This window comes from Puma concolor, chromosome A2, assembly GCF_028749965.1.
Source record: "Puma concolor isolate L17-30 chromosome A2, mPumCon1.1.hap2, whole genome shotgun sequence".
Lineage (NCBI taxonomy): Eukaryota > Metazoa > Chordata > Mammalia > Carnivora > Felidae > Puma > Puma concolor.
This window is the reverse complement of record NC_141668.1, coordinates 96598990-96614519: the sequence shown is the minus strand read 5'-3', so window position 1 is coordinate 96614519 and position 15530 is coordinate 96598990. Positions and strand designations below refer to the sequence as shown.

The window sequence follows — 15530 nt, the reverse complement described above, 5'->3', positions numbered from 1 at the left end:
CTCTCTCTCTAAAATAAAAATAATAATAATGATTTAGAAAAAGAAATTTATCTATAAAACAACTCATCACATGTGTTTTCTTGGATCATTAGGTAAAAATACCAATTTAGAGATTCTATTTATGATATAGAAATTAAGCCCCCTGTTATGAGCAAGGAAAAAAACAAAAATATTTCTTTATATCCATAACTTAATATTTGATTTTTAAATCAACAAATAACAAACAGATTTAATTAGTTAAATGAATATCAATGAAATCTTTTATAAATGCAAATCTTTCATGTGAATACTAAAGAAAGACTACAATTTGTAGTCTAACCTAGCTGTAGTACAGCTAACCAAAGCAGTAGGAAATAAAATTTGAAATGCTTAACTTGATATAAACATTTGAAACATATTGATTTCTTTATCTCATGAATATATCTAAATTAACACAAATATATTAGATTTAATAAGGTGTAACCCTTTGTTCCTTGCTAAGTCCATGTAAACCATTACAGTTAGCACTGTAATTACGAGTTAAAGGTATGATCTTAGACACAAAGCCAAGGTTTTATATCGTCTTTCACATGCTCCTTTCTGTACATTTGAGGAGTATTCTTTACCATAAAAAGGAGAAATTGACTGAAACTAGTAACCCATGACCTCTTCCTATCCAGTAATGTGGAGTGGATGTTCCAAATCCTTGGGAGTGTTGTTCTCTCAAGGGACAACATGAGACGAGCTAAGCTCACTTCCTTCTACCTTAAAATAGCTCTTTACATTTTTAATCATAAATATATGAAGAGTATAAACGTGTGAAGAGTAAACCTACAAGCAATAAAATTCTATTCCTGATAACATAATTCTGAGAGCCACTAGATTATGCAAGATCCTGAAAAACTATCTCTAGAAAAGAAACATGCCCATAAGACTCTTAAAACAGGATACTCAGGGACACATGAAAATAAATATACTAAAAGAGCATTGCTTATATTTTCAAATATATTAGGCATTTTTTGAAAAATAATAACAGTGCTATTAATTCAGTATCCATGTCTTAATTACCAGGTCCAAGAAATGTCTAGGGTTTTACAGACAGATGCCCCTCCCTTGAAGGTAGGAACTACATTACTCTGGTTCTGTGTAATCAGCAGAACTTGCATGATGTGTTGGATGAATAAGTTCATCAACCTCTTCTAAAATAACTGTCCAAGGGATGCCCACTCTCACCGCTGTTGTTTAACATAGTGCTGGAAGTTCTAGCATCAGCAATCAGACAACAAAAGGAAATCAAAGGCGTCAAAATTGGCAAAGATGAAGTCAAGCTTTCACTCTTTGCAGATGACATGATATTATACATGGAAAATCCGATAGACTCCACCAAAAGTCTACTAGAACTGATACATGAATTCAGCAAAGTTGCAGGATACAAAATCAATGTACAGAAATCAGTTGCATTCTTATACACTAACAATGAAGCAACAGAAAGACAAATAAAGAAACTGATCCCATTCACAATTGCACCAAGAAGCATAAAATACCTAGGAATCAATCTAACCAAAGATGTAAAGGATCTGTATGCTGAAAACTATAGAAAGCTTATGAAGGTAATTGAAGAAGATTTAAAGAAATGGAAAGACATTCCCTGCTCATGGATTGGAAGAATAAATATTGTCAAAATGTCAATACTACCCAAAGCTATCTACACATTCAATGCAATCCCAATCAAAATTGCACCAGCATTCTTCTCGAAACTAGAACAAGCAATCCTAAAATTCATATGGAACCACAAAAGGCCCCGAATAGCCAAAGTAATTTTGAAGAAGAAGACCAAAGCAGGAGGCATCACAATCCCAGACTTTAGCCTCTACTACAAAGCTGTCATCATCAAGACAGCATGGTATTGGCACCAAAACAGACACATAGACCAATGGAATAGAATAGAAACCCCAGAACTAGACCCACAAACGTACGGCCAACTCATCTTTGACAAAGCAGGAAAGAACATCCAATGGAAAAAAGACAGTCTCTTTAACAAATGGTGCTGGGAGAACTGGACAGCAACATGCAGAAGGTTGAAACTAGACCACTTTCTCACACCATTCACAAAAATAAACTCAAAATGGATAAAGGACCTGAATGTGAGACAGGAAACCATCAAAACCTTAGAGGAGAAAGCAGGAAAAGACCTCTCTGACCTCAGCCGTAGCAATCTCTTACTCGACACATCCCCAAAGGCAAGGGAATTAAAAGCAAAAGTGAATTACTGGGACCTTATGAAGATAAAAAGCTTCTGCACAGCAAAGGAAACAACCAACAAAACTAAAAGGCAACCAACAGAATGGGAAAAGATCTTTGCAAATGACATATCGGACAAAGGGCTAGTATCCAAAATCTATAAAGAGCTCACCAAACTCCACACCCGAAAAGCAAATAACCCAGTGAAGAAATGGGCAGAAAACATGAATAGACACTTCTCTAAAGAAGATATCCGGATGGCCAACAGGCACATGAAAAGATGTTCAGCGTCGCTCCTTATCAGGGAAATACAAATCAAAACCACACTCAGATATCACCTCACGCCAGTCAGAGTGGCCAAAATGAACAAATCAGGAGACTATAGATGCTGGAGAGGATGTGGAGAAACGGGAACCCTCTTGCACTGTTGGTGGGAATGCAAATTGGTGCAGCCGCTCTGGAAAGCAGTGTGGAGGTTCCTCAGAAAATTAAAAATAGACCTACCCTATGACCCAGCAATAGCACTGCTAGGAATTTATCCAAGGGACACAGGAGTACTGATGCATAGGGGCACTTGTACCCCAATGTTCATAGCAGCACTCTCAACAATAGCCAAATTATGGAAAGAGCCTAAATGTCCATCAACTGATGAATGGATAAAGAAATTGTGGTTTATATACACAATGGAGTACTACGTGGCAATGAGAAAAAATGAAATATGGCCTTTTGTAGCAACGTGGATGGAACTGGAGAGTGTGATGCTAAGTGAAATAAGCCATACAGAGAAAGACAGATACCATATGGTTTCACTCTTATGTGGAGCCTGAGAAACTTAAGAGAAACCCATGGGGGAGGGGAACAAAAAAAAAGAGGTTAGAGTGGGAGAGAGCCAAAGCATAAGAGACTGTTGAGAACTGAGAACAAACTAAGGGTTGATGGGGGGTGGGAGGGAGGAGGGGGTGGGTGATGGGTATCGAGGAGGGCACCTTTTGGGATGAGCACTGGGTGTTGTATGGAAACCAATTTGACAATAAATTTCATATATAAATAAAAAAAAAAAAAAAAAAAAAAAAAAAAAAAAAAAAAAAAAAAGAATTCACCAGTGAAAAAAAAAAAAAACAAAAAAAAAAAAACAAAAAAAAAAAAACAAAAAAAAAAAAAAAATAAAATAACTGTCCAAAGAAAGAAATATAAAATAAATATAAGCACAAATGACTGACATGAAAAAAAAAGACCACTTATTGTCTTGTTCCTTAACCAAATTTTTCCAGATGTTACATAGTTATCTGTTCTGACAGAATTTTTGTGTGCCCATTTGTGATTTTTTTAATGATTAGGATATTTGGTACAGTGGGGGAGACAAGGGAGATAACATATTTTGGACTTTCCAATATAATCATTAATGTATCAGGTTTCATTACATCCACACTGGCACAACACCACTGGGTCTAGGGTGGCTCCTGTAAAATGGAAATAACCTCATCACACTGATTTAGAAATTACTGAATCATATTTTTTTTCTGAAAAAGCAATCAACAGATTTAGGAGTTTCTTGTGGGGAAGGGGTTGTTTATTTTGTTTTTTTTTTTTAAGTTTATTTACTTTGAGAAAGAGAGAGAGAGAGAGAGCTGGGGAGGGTCACAGAGAGGGAGAGAGAGAATCTCAAGCAGGTTCCACACCACCAGTGCAGAGCCCGATGTGGGTCTTTGAACTCACAAACTGTGAGATCAAAACCTGAGCCAAAATCTAGATAGAGTCAGATGCTCGACCGACTGAGCCACTCAGATGCCCTGTTTATTTTGTTTTGAACAAAATATTTATATATATATATATATATATATATATTATATATCCAGCCACATTCAGGGTCATACAGACTTGCAGCATAATACTGTGATAAGAATCGAGCTGACTCTTAAAGAATCAAATAACTTGAATTTAAAAAGATAAAACAGGGGCGCCTGGGTGGCGCAGTCAGTTAAGCGTCCGACTTCAGCCAGGTCACGATCTCGTGGTCCGTGAGTTCGAGCCCCGCGTCGGGCTCTGGGTTGATGGCTCAGAGCCTGGAGCCTGTTTCCGATTCTGTGTCTCCCTCTCTCTCTGCCCCTCCCCCATTCATGCTCTGTCTCTCTCTGTCCCAAAAATAAATAAACATTGAAAAAAAAATTTTTTTAAATAAATAAATAAATAAAATAGATAAAACAAAGTGAATTCTTTCATTTTTCTCAACACATTCCACCACACATTCTTTAAAACCAAAATTCCCATTTTATAGACATTTACTATTTATTTTAAAGTAAATAATTCTGCACCATTTCAGAAAGTCAGTACAAAGAAGACACTGAATCACAAAACCTCTATCCCAAAACCTAACAAAATAAATACAAAAAGGAAAAAGAATCAAAATGTGCAAGCAGCAAGCAGAAGAAGACAGCAGTAACACCACAAATTTTGATAAGTGCCATCATAGACAACAGACTGAAGATTTATGATATCAACATTTAGCTCCTTTCATTATTGTCCAGAAGCATTATGGAGATGAGGGAAACTGAATCCAGAAAATCGTGAACATTCTTACTGATATTCCTCAATTAGGAATGAAGTAGAATCTAGAGGATGAAATGTGACTCAAAGAAAAGGCCAATAGGAATCGAGGGGGAAAAAAAACAAAAAAAGACCAGTAATGCCACTTCCAAAGTACAGAATCTTGCCCTTTCAGAGGTAAACCATAAACACAGCAAGAAGTGTCTCAAAAGACTTGCCATTTGGCTATTCCCTGTTTAGGAGGCAGCCTGCACACTCATCATCACCTCAAAAAACAAACAAGGACTTACCAAAATGAAAGAAAAAGAAATTAATACTAAAACTATAGTAAAGTCATAAGGCAAAACTATTGTTAAGTCCTCTCCCCTCCATCCTGTAAAAACACTTCACCCAAAAGCCACATGTTGGAGTGACATCAGCAAATATGGAAGGCTAAAGACCCCCAAAATTCTCTCCTCCACATAACAATAATATCATTGGTGAAAATAGTCAATAAAACTTTTTCAGAACTTTGAAAATTAACGAAAGGCTTGTGGCAATCCAGAGAGCATTTATTTTGGAAAAACAGCTGAGTCACAGTAAGAACAGTGAGCTTCATGACATTTTAACTTAACCTATTCCCATCCCCCAATTCCAGCTACCCAGTATCCTTGAAAATCAGTAGTCTGCAATCACAGTGAAAACCAGCTGTCTAGCAGCCACTAGCGGATACAGAATGGGGTTGGAACTTTCAAGGCCTCATTAACAGAAAATTGTCAGTATTTGACCTATCTGGAAGACCCATTTGGAAGGCTTCTTTTTTTATTGTTTTTTTTTAATTTTAATTCCAGTATAGTTAACATACATTGTTATATTAGTTTTAGGTGTACAATATAGTGGCCTTAAAATATCCAAGGTATGATCTCAATCTTTTTGTACTTGTTGAGGGCTGACTTGTGTCCCAGTATGTGATCTATTCTAGAGAATGTTCCATCTGCACTCGAGAAGAATGTGTACTATGCTGCTTTAGGATGAAATGTTGTGAATATATCTGTTTAGTCCATCTTATCCAATGTGCTATTCAGAGCCATTGTTGATTTTCTGTTTAGATGATCTGTCCACTGTTGTTAAGTGGGGTATTGAAGTCCCCTATTATTATGGTATTATTACCAATGAGTTTATGTTTGTGATTGATTTATATATTTGGGTGTCTCACGTTGGGGCATAAATATTTACAATTGTTAGATCTCCTTGGTGGATAGACCCCTTAATTATGATGTAATGCCCTTCTTTATCTGTTACAATCTTTATTTTAAAATCTAGTTTGTCTGATATAAGTATGGCTATTCCAGCTTTCTTTTGACAAACATTAACATGATAGATGGTTTTCCATCCCCTTACTTTCAATCTGCAGGTGTCTTTAGGTCTAAAATGGGTCTCTTATAATCAGCATATAGATGGGACTTGGTTTCTTATCTATTCTGATACCGTATATCTTTTGATTGGAGCATTTAGAGCATTTAATGTTTGACATTTACAGTGAGTACTGAAAGAGATGAACTTGGTGCCATTGTGGTGCCTGTAGAATTGGGTGTTTCTGGTGATGTTCTCTGGTACTTTCTAGTCTTTGTTGCTTTTGGTCTTTTTTGTTTTGTTTCATCTTTTCTCCAAAGAGTCCCCCTTAAAATTTCTTCTGGGGCAGGTTTAGTGGTCACAAACTCACTTGGTTTTTGTTTGTCTGGGAAATTCTTTATCTCTCCTTCTATTTTGAATGACAGCCTTGCTGGATAAAGAATTCTTGGCTGTATATTTTTCCAATTCAGAACGTTGCATATATCCTGACACTCCTTTCTGGCATGCCTAATTTCTGTAGATAGGTCTGCTGTGAACCTGATCTGTCTTCCCTTATACTTAAGGACTTGTTTTCCCTTGTTGCTTTCATAATTCTTTCCTTGTCTGTCTTGGAGAACTGAAACTATGAAGCCCTCTACAGTCAGTACACTAAGCAGATGGAAGGACTTGTGCTGGTCTTCCAGGGTATGTGCTTGGAGGGTGCAGTTGGGCAGGACTTGGTGTAATGGCTCCCTTCTCCACTAGGTGGCGCTGCTTACATTACTTGGGTGGATCAGTGTGACACACAAGCGTGTGTGCAGGAGAGGTGGAAATGGCTTCACCCAGCTCCCTAGTCTTGGGCACAGGAACTTTGCTCTCTCACCCACCAGCGATCAAGCCCCTCCTTTGTCTCAGGCCTCTGTCCACTCCCCACCTCTACTCTGTCCATGTCCAAGCCATCCGCTTACCAGGCAGCACCTCCCTCCAGAGTTTTATATCAGATGGGGTTGTATTTCAAAATCACACACTTCAGAGACCCCTGCAGCATGGACTCAGGCCAACTCTCTGGGGGAGGGTCTTGCTGAGCAGTGGCCAGGTGCCGGCTTGTCCCAGAAAATGTTTGTGCAATAGTGCAGCGACAGAGCTTCAGAGATTATAACAAATCATAACACCCAGCTGGCACAGGTTTCACCATACTCTGGCATCTTTTTCCCAATACCAGCAAACATGGCTGCTCTCCAGAGTCTGTTGGGACTTTTGCCTGTGGGGAGGCTCTATGCCCTCTACCAAATGCTCTCCAAGCAGGGGAACTGCTTCTTCCTGTGTGGCACACGAACCTCTCAGACTCTGCTGCCTGTTCCTGGTGATTCGCCTACTTCCTCACCAGAGCACAGCCAGCCATTGAGCTCTGGAACTTCAGACTGCACTCCACTGTTTATAGAATCCTGGTGATACTGAAACCCTCTCCTTTCTTCCCATCAGTGATTTTGGGGAACAGATTTCTTGTTCAGTCCCCTGTGAGTGTTTTCACTCTCTCCCTCTCTTTCTCTCCAACTACTTCTGGGGGAGTGTTTTTCCTGCACTCTCCCAGTGTGCTGCACTCTCCCCCTTTCTCTGTCCTCTCTCTACAAAAACAGCTACCCTCTGGCTTTTCTCTCCCCCCTTCACCTCTCCGCAAGGCAAGCTCGGGAGGCTCAAGTTATGCAAATTGTGTTAATCCTCAGATCAATTTCCTAGGTGTGCAAAAATGGCTTGGGGCTGATCTGGCTGTGTTTCAGGGATGGGACAAACTGAGGGTCTCCACTCTGCTCTGCCATTTAACATCTCCTCTCAGGTGTATAATATAGTGATTTAACAATTCTACACATTACTTAGTGTTCATCATGATAAGTATACTCTTTATGGAAGGCTTCTTTTTATCTGACCTAACTCAGAGTTCCCTCAATGCCAACAGCCTTGTCTTGGGGGCATTTGTTAATTGTTTAACATCACTGCTGACTGAGGCAGTGCTGGGGCAAACAAAAGACTAAGCAAAAAGCTTAGCGAGGGAAATCTGGGGAGTGAAATGTCAATAAGGAGCTTTGAAAAGCACCAAAATATTCCTGGAAATCTAAAAGGTCCATCACATGTGTGGGGTTGTCTGCATCCCCAGAGCTGTGCACATGCTCAGAAAAGGAGCTGAGAAGACCCTAGTTCTCAGCTGTGACTGACCTTGAAGCTATGTGCAAGCAGGAAGTAAAAGTAAAGCAGAATTGTCAACTGCCTTTCTGAGTGTGAAAGACATACACAACACATACAGATAGCCCCTCAGCAGAAACTCGGAGACTTACTGGTTCCACAAACTTACACAAATCTCTGTCCAATCATTAATTGATCACCAAGCTAACAGAGAAGAACTTCAGTGATCACACACAACAAGTACAGACTTTACAGACTGAGTTCAGAAAAATCATTAGGCAAACAGCAACAACAAACCCTGAAGAGGGAGAAGAATCTGATTTCCAGAGTTGCCGCATAATATTATTTTATTATAGCACTCATACTATTCTTTATTTACATTTTAATATAAAAATTTGAAGTACAGTGAAAAGTTGAAGAAATTCTTTAATACACATATATCCACTACCTAGATTCTATAATTAACGATGTACCGCACTTTTTTTTATCACCTCTCTATCCATCAATACATCTTTTTTTCTCTTCATTTTTTAACAGTGCACTTCAAAGTAAGTTGCAGATAATCAGTATACTTTAGCCCCCAAATACTTTAGCATATGTATCACTACTTAGAGTTTAGTATTTTTCTTAGTTTTTCCTCCCTTAGGTAAAACTTATACACAATGAAATGCACCAAATTTAAGTCTACAGAAATCTCTGCAATCTAAACCTCTCTCAAGATACAGAATATGACTTATCACAAAACAAAAAAGTTTCCCATACCCATCTCAGTATATCCCTCACCCTTTTCTAGCCCCCCCACCAGAAGCAATCACTGTTCTGAAATTTCTACCCAGATTATCTTCACTTTTTCCAGACCCAATCATATAAATGGACTCATGCAATATGTACTCCTTTACGTAAGACTGCTTTTACTCAATACAATGATTTTTAGAACCCCCCATGTTATTTTAAAAATATATTTAATGTGAATTTACCTACTTCATGAAAATGACTATCAAGGTGAGACAGATGCCCACTATCATGAGAAAGGGATTAGATGGGATTCCAGAGGAAGACTAGCTTGTGGACCTATGATAATGTGCCCCTTTTCTCATATGTGAATTCATCTTTTAGGGAATTAGCTGATGATTCCCCAGTAAAGACAGATGGAATGTCAATTTTCTTTAGCACATCAAAGTTGTTGGATCCCATGCTAATGAGGTTATCAGAGTCAATATTGTCAACTATGTCTGCTTTGTATCCTGCTCTCTGTGAATTTAAAACCTTTACATCAGGGGCACCTGGGTGGCTCAGTTGGCTAAGCATACAACTCTTGGTTTCAGCTCAGGTCGTGATCTCAAGGATTCGTAAATAGAGCCCCACATCAGGCTCTGTGCTGACAAAGCAAAGACTGGTTGGGATTGTCTCTCTGCCCCTTCCCTGCTCATGATCTCTCTCTCTCAAAATAAATAAACACTAAAAAAAATAAATAAAACCTTTACATCAAAATTACAATCAAGTCTTCTAATTACCACAGTGAAAGTGCCAGATGAATTGTCTTTTAGTGGGGGAGGCACTATGGGTTCACAGTGTTCTCTGGTTTTGAATTAATCAAATACCCTTTAGGAGCACCTGGGTGGCTCAGTCAGTTAAGCATCCAATACTTGATCTCCACACAGGTCATGATCTCTTGGTTCATGAGTTCGAGTTTCAAGTCTGGCTCTGCACTGAAAGCTCAGAGCCTGCTTGGAGTTCTCTGTCTAACCCCCCGCCCCTCCCCCACTCATGCACACATGCTCTCTCTCTCAAAAATAAATAAATAAACATTAAAAAGAAAAATAAAGAAAAAAAACAAATCTTTAAACCTTCAGCTGGAAGTCTATAATCAAGTCTTACTGGACAGTCATCAAATGTCTGAGATGCATTTTCAAAATTATATGCTAAAATGTCTGCTTCTATAGGTAGCAGGTTTAAGAATGCAAAGAGCTGGATAGTCAAGAATGAATAGACTTGTGTAGCTGATAGCATGAGCATCCTTATGGAGAGTAGCATCTCATTGTAAGATCACCTGACTGGCCAACTGGGCAAGAATAAAACCTCATCCCCTCTGCATGGTGTCCAGGCTGAAATCTGGACAGATGGGACCAAAACTCACCAATGTCTTAGGTAGAGTGGGGGTTGCATTTCATGAGAGCGGCATGAAAGCTGAAAGCAAGTACCTGGTCACCAGGCTTGGAACTGTGCTGATGTCAGCACTCTGAGCTTGACACACACCATCCCCAGGACTCAGCAAAAGTAAAACCCACCACATAATATTATTTTAAATGTGCAATTCTGATAACAAAAATATGAAATATGCAAAGAAACAAAGTTTATGGCCCTTAACAGGGAAAAAAAGTAGTCTACAGAAACTGTTCCTGAGGAAGGCCAGACATTGGACTTACTAGACAGACTTTATTAGTTTCCTAGGGCTGCCATAACAAATTATCGTGATCTTGCTAGGTTTAAATAACATAAATTTATTCTCGCATAGTTCTGGAGCTCAGAAGTCTGAAATTGAGGGGCTGGCATGGTTACATTCCCTCAAGAGGCTCTAGAGAATATTCCTTTCCTTGTTTCTACCACCTTCTATCACCGGCTCTCCTTGGCTTGAGACTGTATCACTCCAATCTCTGCCTCCATCTTCACATTGCTTTCTCTTATTTTGTGTATCTCAAAACCTCCTCTGTCTATCTCTAGTAAGGATGCATGTGATTACAATTAGAGCCCACCCAGAAAACCCAGGATAATCTCCACCTCTCAAGACCCTTAATTTAATCACATATTTTGCCATAAATTACTCTCTTGGCATGTAATACAGGCTTTAAGGATTAGAACATGAATACATCATTGAATCCACCATTCAGCCTGCTACAAAAGTTGTAAACGAGCTATTTAAAATTTCTTCAAAGAATTAAAAGAAACCATGTCTCGTGAACTAAAAGAAAGTATGAGAGCAATGACTCACCAAATAAAGAATATCAATAAAGAAATACAAATTATAAAAAGAACCAAATAGAAATTCTGGAATTGAAAAGTACAATAATATAAATTAAAATTTCACTAGGTGAGCTCAATAGATTTGAGGTAACAGAAGAAAGCATCTGTGAACTTGAAGATAGGTTAATTCAGAGTATACAGTCTGAGTAGCAGAAAGAAAAAAGAATGGGGAAAAAAAGTGTAAAAACCCTTAGAGACTTGTGGAACACAATCAAATGTACCTACATAGGCATAATGAGAATTCCAAAAGGAAAAAGGAGAGAAGAGAGAAACAGAAGAAGAGAAAGAGATAAAAAGAAAGAAAGAAAACAAAACAAAACATATTTAAGGAATTAAAAGCCAAAAGCCAAAAACATCCTATATTTGATGAAAATATTAAAGAAAAAAAAAACTAACTATACATCCAAGAAGCTCTGTGAACTCCACGTTGGATAAACCAAGAGCTCCACAGCTAGACATATCATAACCAAACAACCAAAAGCTAAAGAAAAAGAATCTTGAAAGCAGCAAGAGAGAAGAGACCAATCACATAGAATAAATCTTAATATTTTTATAAATAAACTTTAATAAACAAAATATTTTAAAAATGATCTACTTAATAAAAGCCCTATGTTTTAAAAATAATTTTTTCTGCCCTTGAGATGGAGGCATCTGGATATAGCTGCTTGGGAAGGTAGGAAATATTAGGAAACAGAAATGTGAGAGTAATTTTCTCTATTAGAAAAAACTATGAGGTGGGGAAATAAAAAACTTGAACGTAGCTTCCTTGGGAATTCCATGTGCTCCTAACTATTTAGGAATTATAGCAAAAAGGAAAGACACAATAGTGCAAACTTTTACACCAACTGTGCCAGCCCACAGCTCCATGTGGCTTTCAGCTTTTTATCACATTTCTCCCCTCTCTCTGCCTACAGGAAACAGAAGATCAAATTGAACCTAAGCCATTAATATTTCATCCTTAAGCATAAATACCAACAGCACCTATAAAAGGTGGAAAAATGTTAAATGGAATTCATTCACACCATATTTGAGGAAAAAGAAAGCTGATATACAGCATCTCATGTCAAAGTTATATAAAATTAAGGCAATTATACGACATTGATGCAAAATCACTGCTTAAAGAAAACAAACTAGGAAAGTGCATGGAGGGTAAAGGAAGATGAAGAATATGTTCTGGAAGAAGACATATCACAAAAAAATAGTTTCCCATAGCAAGTATTTCACTCTCCTGAAAAAAGTAGGGACAATGTGAAACCTTATACAAAAAGAGATCAGAGACAGGATGATAAGAAAGCTAAACTAAATGATATGGGAATAGGTAGAACTAAGAAAACATATTTAGAGTAAAACACTGCATAATTAATAGATAATTATAAACGATGACGAATAGGATAGAGTTCCAGCTCCCAGTAAGGGAAATAAACACAGGCCAAGTTTTCTCTCCCAATGAATCCAACTATAAAACCTGGACAGAAAGCATTGTGCAACTATTTGACTTCAAAAGGTAAATATCAGCAGGCAGATCAGAAAACACCAGAATGTAAAGTATTACCAAACTGGCAGTGAGTTCATCATTCTGTTTACCTCCACATACCTCCTGATCTGAACTCAATACAGCTCAAATCCTAAAAGTGAGCACTGTGGTGCAGACAAAGAGAGATCTGGAAGTAAACTTCTAGTTCAAAAAGAAGAAAAAAAAAATCTTACAGTTTAAAGTGAATGGGGGAAATTTCCATAGGTTCATTTTCTTTTCCTTTCTTTTTTCTTTTTTCTTTTCTTTTCTTTTCTTTGTCTTTTCTTTTTTTCTTTGACCCTCTCATGCCCTAGTAAAGAGGTAATATTGTCAAAAAGGGCTATGGGTGGAGAGGTAGCAGTGAAAAACAGCCAATAATATGAAAGTAGAAACTATAACTATATGGAGGGGAAAGCTCTCTGTTCGTTGGAGTCCCAATGGTGTAACAACAAATCCCTTGCTTTTATTTCCTCTCTCTTGGTTGGCCTCCCACCACATGGCCCCAGAATTAGTGTAATTGGAGAAATAGGCAGTTTTTGGCCTGAGAACCATAAAGAGTAGCCCAGGGAACTGGAAAGAACTAGAAAGGTAGTACAAAGGAAAGAGGTCTGGGAAGAAATCCTATGAAATTGTTTATGAACACCTTAGTTCACCCCTTATCTATGCCTATTAAGATATGGCCTTCATTGGTATATCAAAGATTTTGAAAATTGAGCTAACAGAGACCTTAGCCCAAGTCTCAGACCACTGAGTAGTGCAAATGCAGGACAGATTCAAATAGTACTGCAAAAACTTTGAAAGTGAACCACCATTAGAACCAACAGAAAGCAAACAGAAAGCACTTTGAACTTATGGCCTAAACTTAACCAAGTCAAATGTCCACTAAAATAAAAATATAAAAATTTGCCATGGCATTTAAACAAGACCCAGGGTCCCACAACATTATATTCAAAGCACCCATAATAAAATTCAAAATTGCTCAGTATATGAAGAGCTATGAAAATTTCAAACCACAGAGCAAGACATTTAACACACATCAAGGATGAAACAGCACATATACAAAAATTATCTGACAAAAATTTTGAAGCAGCTGTTTAAAAAATGCTCAAGTGATACTAATACTCTTGAGACAAATATTAAAATAGAAAGTGTCAGAAAAAAATATAGAGAGAAACCAAATAGAAATTTTAGAAGTAAAAAATACAATATCCAAAATTACAAATTCACCGATGAACATGAGAGCAGAATATAGATGACAAAGGAAAGTGTCAGTGTACTTGAAGATAGATCAATAGAAATTACTCAGTCTAAACCAGAGTGGGGAGAAACGTTTGAAGAAAGAATGAACACAATGCACAGAACAGAATGAAGAAAAAATGAACAAGGATCTGTTGGACAATAACAAAATGACTAATATTTACATCTTCAAAGTGTCAGAAAGATGGAAAAGGGTTGGTGTTGAAAAAATGTTTTAAGAAATAATGGCTGAAAATTTTCCAAATTTAGTGAAACAGATTAAAGAAGGTGAATGATTTCCAAGTAGGATAAACTCAGAGCAACCCGTGCCCAGGCACATAATCAAACAGGTGAGAGTTTATGACAAAGAAAAAGTACTTTGAAAATTGCCAAAGAACAACGATGCATTGCCTATAAGGGAACAATAATCCAAATAACTATGGGTTTCTTACCAGAAACCATGAAAGGCAAAAGAAACTGAAACATGTTCAACATGCTGAAAGAAAAGAACCATAACCCAGAATTCTATATCCGGTAAAATTACCATTCGGGAATAAAGATGAAATAATGACATTCTCAAATGAATGGAACTAAGAGAATTTGTAGCCAGCAGACCTGCAAAAGAATTACTAAAGGAAGTTCTTCAGACAGAAGGGAAATTGTAATCAAATGACACTTTAAGAGAGTTTATGCAATTGTTAAAAAACAAGTCATTATATCCTTACGGGTTCACATGAGAAAATATTCAAGATACGCTAAATGAAAATTGCAAATAGCAGAACCATACTTCTATTATAATCAAAATGGTTTAGACAACAAGGGGATAACTAGAGATAAGTAAGATCAATGACAGATATATACACATATAAAATTTATAGAAAGACATGTAAGAATGTATTAATAGTGATTAAATGCAATTAGGGGGAACTAAAAGTTTTACTTTCCCTTTGCAGCCTTTTCTGTCATTTAAACTTTCTACCTTCAAAATGTATTAATTATGCAATTTTTAAAGAATTACTCAATATTCTACTTTAGCAGTAAGAAATTTTCAGCAGTAGTATGAGATTTCCCTATTGCTATTACACATTGAATCCTTGTTACAATGCACACTGGAAAAACATCTTCTACATCCTCCATCTAATATGGGAATTTAGGCTTCCCATCAATACCCATGGTTTTATTTTTCTTCGGTTGTATTCCCATTATTTATTCATTTACACATACTTATTTGAGTATCCATTCTGTCATGGAACTAGAGTCTGAATTCATAATCTCTGACCTTACAAAATTTATATTCTCTGAGAATACTGTGGGATACATTACTCTGAGGCTACATTTCCACAAATATGTACATAGACAAAACAATTATAAACTGATTAATCCTATGGTAAAAATTAACAAAAGATAACAAAAAATAACAAAAAATAACAAAAAAATAACAAAAGACAAAAACAACAACAAAAAACACAACAAAATAAAGGTGGAAGGAGCTTACTTTTTAGATGAG

General features: G+C 37.1%; 1 protein-coding gene and 1 long non-coding RNA gene across 6 annotated transcripts in view; both read right to left on the bottom strand.

Annotated features, from left to right (window-relative positions):
* Positions 1–15530, bottom strand: part of SUGCT (succinyl-CoA:glutarate-CoA transferase) — a 781793-nt gene that overhangs the window by 518046 nt on the left and 248217 nt on the right. The gene's annotated exons all lie outside the window — the stretch shown is intronic.
* Positions 5760–11734, bottom strand: LOC112866597 (uncharacterized). The gene is made up of 2 exons (XR_015248128.1): positions 9732–11734; positions 5760–9519 (listed from the first exon to the last, which is right to left on the bottom strand). It is a non-coding gene; the product is annotated as an uncharacterized LOC112866597 (long non-coding RNA).